Raw genomic sequence first — 5,045 nt, forward strand, 5'->3', positions numbered from 1 at the left:
CCAACCAACCAACCAACAAACAATGAGCACACCTTTTAACTTCCCTTACTTTCGTTCTGCAGAGTTTCTTAGAGGAAGCATTGGATCATTCAGAAGAATGGTTCTTTGGGTGGTTGCAATTTGACAGCCCTGAAAACACACCATTAATGGTTTTTCAGAGCAGGTGCAAAGGCACTCTACTCCCCTGCTCCTGAGCACTGAACCCATAACCGTGATGGTGAGAAGTGGTTTGAAATGTGCTATTTGTTTCCAGAATTGCCCCCAAATGTCCAGCCAATTCCTTGTGTGTATTCACATATGTACTTTTCTTTTGGTTTTGTTATTAGAATGGAACTTAAAGGATCCCAAAACTTTAATATCCTATTTCCTTTTTTCCTAGTTGTACTTCCAAGGAACCTGGCATCTAATGGAAAAATTCTCCAAATGCTTATGCTCTATGACTAATATTAATTAGCTATTTTTGCATTTACAAAGTATTATTGTATGCACCAAAATCATCTGAGTTTATTCCTGGGCCTCTGTTGGGTATTGTCGATAATATTCCATGAATGATGAAATTGAGGATAATATGTGACATGTGAGTGTCATTGTTCAATCGTTTTCACTGTCCGTGCTTTGTTTTTGCAAAAAGGAAATAAGTGAAATTTTTAGGATTAAAAAGTGAGTGAAAATATGTGGAGCAGTTTTAGCAATTTAGCTTTGATGAACCAAGATGTTTGTAATGTACTGATGATGAACCTCACTTGCATCATTTATATTGTACACTAGTCCAAGCCACTCAGTGTATCTGAAATAAAATCTAAAGGATATATATATTACTTTTCCAGGTTTCAATCTTTTCTCCTCCCCTTCTTCTTCTTCTTCCTCCTCCCCTCCTCTTCCTTCTCCTTTTTCTCCCTCTGAGGGCTCATAATTCACCTCTTGTTTTTAGAGAAAATATTCTAATTTGGTGATTGAATACTCATCCAGTCTGAGATGATGTGAGAGCACAGAGGGCGTTTGTTGTCAGCCTAAGATTCTTAAAAAAAATCTTGAGTTACAGGAAGCCTGAGTATTGGTAAAGACCATACTCTTCTGAGTAGTTTTTTTTTTCTTCTTCTTAATTTCCTATGCCATGGGACACATTATTTAATATTTCCAGCTCTGCCTATGGGTATGACAGTGAAGTGAAACTGTAAAAAAATCTGAAACATAGACATATCTAACGGGGTGGTTATTTTTCTCTCTCCTAGGCCTTCTATAAACTATAGATAAATTCTAATGACTTGTATCAAAGAGTTAATGAGGTCATTTCCATAATTATTCATCTGTCTAAAGTGAAGAGAAGTGGGAAGCCACTTCAATTGTCAAAATTAATCGAAGCATCAATCAAGAGCTCATAGATTTTGAGATAATTCTGTGTTTAAACTCAATTTAGTTTCCACAGGGGGACTGTAACCTGCCTAGGAGGCTTAATTAGGCTAACTGCCTGAAAAACAGCATAAAACATATGGGTGGATTCCCATTCAAAACTGGGTTTATGAGCATTCGCAAAGCTCTTACTGAAAATGAATGAATCTTCTGGTAAACCTTCTGTTTAGTAATTCCATAGGGCGACTAGAAGCAGCTCGGAAGGAATTGATCTTTTGAAACTGGTCTTTATATTATGCTTTGCTCTTTGTGTACCATGGTTTGAGCTTTGAGAGCCCATGAGAGACAGAGTACATTCAAGGGGCTGTTTCTAAAGCTTCAGATCAAAAATGAAACTTTTAATATCCCTAGGGAATGCCACTTTGTCCCTGTGCCTTCTGAAAAATTCAATAAATCAAATATTATTATGCAGTTTTTATATAAAGTCCTAGGGAATACAGAGATAAATAAGCACAATTTTCATTCTTAGGAATCTTAATGAGAGTCATAGATACATACATAGTGAATTAAATAAATTATAGACTGTGATGAGAACTAAAGGTATAAATGAACAGAAATGAAAGCATAGGTAGGGAGTGACTAATTGTCTGATGAGATCAGTGAGATCTTTGTTGAAAAATGTCTTTTGCAGATGGGTTTTGTAGAAACATTCCAGAAACGGAATGGACCCCATGCAAAATCTGGACCAAATGTCAAGACCGCCCACACCCCTCAGACACACACAAAGTATGCAAAGTATTATTACTTACACAATGAAGATGTTTAGAACATAGCAAACTTCTCAAGGAGGTCAGAACAAAGAAAGGAGGTTTGCTTAGGGTTTTATTGTGATAGGGGCAGAGGTCAAACAGATATGTGTGCATCAACAGTGCTTGCTTCGTGCAAAGCTTCTGTGGTTACTAAAAAGGAGGGAGCACTGGGGTTTATTTATCAACTTGCCAATATAAGACTCACAAGGATAAGAGGGAAAGGGAAGGTCTGAAAGCTATCATTGTGCAAGCATCAAAAACTGGACTCAGACTCTTCATAGCATCTAGATTCCTCTGATTCCATTTTATATGGGCATTAAAAATCCTACCTCATCAGTTTAATTTGAAACATGAAGAAAAGGTTTTAGTAACCTATGGTAGTCAAAATATGCTACCTCAGTCAGTTTTCCAACAGTTGATATCACCATACTGTTTTTCTAGAAAATCAAGGCTGATAAAATTCTGCCTCCCTCAAATGTGTCCTGTATGAGTACATAACCAGCATGCTCTTCCTTTATCTTCCACCTCACCCCTACACCCTCACATGTTCCCTGGCTCCCTGTAGATCCTCGGTCTGCTCCTGTCCATTAGTTCTTGCCATCACCTTAGGAAAATTCCACCACCAAAACCATGACACATCCAACACCTTAGCATAAGAACTTTCTGTTTTCCTGAACTCTAAAGACCTTTCCTTTCATCATGCTACAGGTGCCCACTCCTTTGGATGTTGGCATGAATTCTGAAATTTTTAACCTAGGTGCTCTAAATTCTAACCATGCCACCTTAACTCTACATAGTTGTAAGTCACTTGCTATATAGCTGAATTATTTGTCTCTTCAGACTCTTTTCAATTGTCATCCAATCTCAAATTATTCTTTAGATTCTAGTTATTTGTGTTAAACTAGAGCAAATAGCCTGCTTACCTGGTTCCCCTCTCCATTTCCACAGTTCTCAAGCATTTAATACTTTGGTAATCATTTTGGGACATGTCTTTAAAGATTGCAAGCAACTTGAATATAAAGAGTATGTCTTTGTCATTTTTGTAACTCTAGTGCTTCTCACAGTTCTTGACATAGTGTAGATGCTGACTATATGCTATTTTTTAAATGAAAAGAGTTGACAGTTGACATTTGATAAAGGGTGAGTGAGTTTTTGTAAGGTAAAGAACAATGCATGAACTACAGTTCTAATGACATCAAGTGACAGAACTCACTAAAATGCCAAGAGGATACTAGGTAATTCCCAGAATGAGAGAAATATAGTCAAGTGTCACCAACTCAGCAGCCAGGGTAGTTAAGGAGCCTGGAGAAGGGGAACCAGGGCCTTGAATATGACCAGGATCTTTTCATTTGTCTGTATGAGTTTTACTCAGAGTCTAAAACCATATGTGCTGGTTTGGTATTCATGTAATTTCTCAGGTGTTCTTTGTCGTGGAAGTGTCTTATTTCCCCATCCATTTTGAAAGAGAGTTTTGCTGGATACATCAGTCTAGGTTGGAGGTTGTTGTCTTTTAGTACTTGAAATATCTCATTCCAGGCTCTCCTTGCCCCAAGGGTTTGTGTTGAAAAGTCTGCTGTGATTCTGATGTGCTTTCCTTTGTATGTGATTTGTTTCTTTTCTCTTACTGCTTGTAGTATTTTGTTCTTCTGTTGGGTTTGTGAGATCTTGATTATTATATGTCTAGGTGTAGATTTTTTTTGATTGTAGCTAGTTGGGGTCCTATATGCCTCAGTTATCTGAATGTCAAATTCTTTCCCTCTACAAGCAATTCTAAACAAGATCCTAGAAAAAGACAATGAAGGCAACAACACCATGAGGCCCAACAGAGCAAATCAAATAGGCAAGGCAAGAAATTAAAAGGAGAAGGTGAAAAAGTAAAAAAGGTCAACAAAAGGCCAATGACATGTCAATAATGTCAGTACATATCAGTTATAACCAGCAATGTCAATGGCCTCAACTCACCAATCAAGAGAAATAGACTGGCAAAATGGAACAAGAAGCAAAATCCAATAATATATTGTATACAAGAAACACACCTAGTTCAAAAAGAAGCCCATAGACTGAGAGTGAAAAGATAGAAAACAATTCTCCATGTGACAGGAGCTCAGAAAAAAACAGGGGTAGCAATCTTATTTGCAGACAAAGTAAATTTCAAACCAGAACTGAATCCAGTATTATTGATGTAAGACAGTACTGTATCATACCTCTATGAATGTAAAATATCTAGTACCTGCTTCATGATACATAGTAGGGACTGTGCTTTATCAGAGCTACATTTAATAATATTACTCTAGAATGTTCTCTTTCCAGATGATGATTAAGAGGCTAATAGAAAAAATGGTGCCAGGTACCACAACAGCAACAGAACTTTGCTGTTGTCTGGATATTATTTTTTTCTTTTTAATGGAATGTGCTGAATGTCTATAATTACTTTCAGATGACTGCAGAATCTGGAAAAGCTGTTGCTGCTATCGATGCATAACATACTATTATTAGTCTATACACACACACACACACACACACACACACACACATATATAAATTGAATTTTGGGAAACTTTAACGGTGCTGCCAACTTTGGAAAAAGTCATCCCAATTACTGTGTTGACTTGGCATTGTACAGAAATGGACAGCCATATTGGTCTAGAAATGTTAATTTATTTTTATTTTTATTTTTTTTCCATGTGTACAGGGGTAACACGTACTAAATATGTAAGGTCATATCTATGTGGATTTGATTACAGAAACTAATAAAGTATTCTCTAAATAATGAAAAAAAGAATAAGATAAGACTATAAGATCAAGAAGCAATTTGAATATGTTCAGGGACCATTTTCATCTCCAGAATTAAGGACTTTTTGATGTTACATCATTGCCTTTTCTCTT

This window comes from Fukomys damarensis, unplaced genomic scaffold (assembly GCF_012274545.1).
Source record: "Fukomys damarensis isolate Sample0158 unplaced genomic scaffold, DMR_v1.0_HiC HiC_scaffold_12, whole genome shotgun sequence".
Taxonomy (NCBI): Eukaryota; Metazoa; Chordata; class Mammalia; order Rodentia; family Bathyergidae; genus Fukomys; species Fukomys damarensis.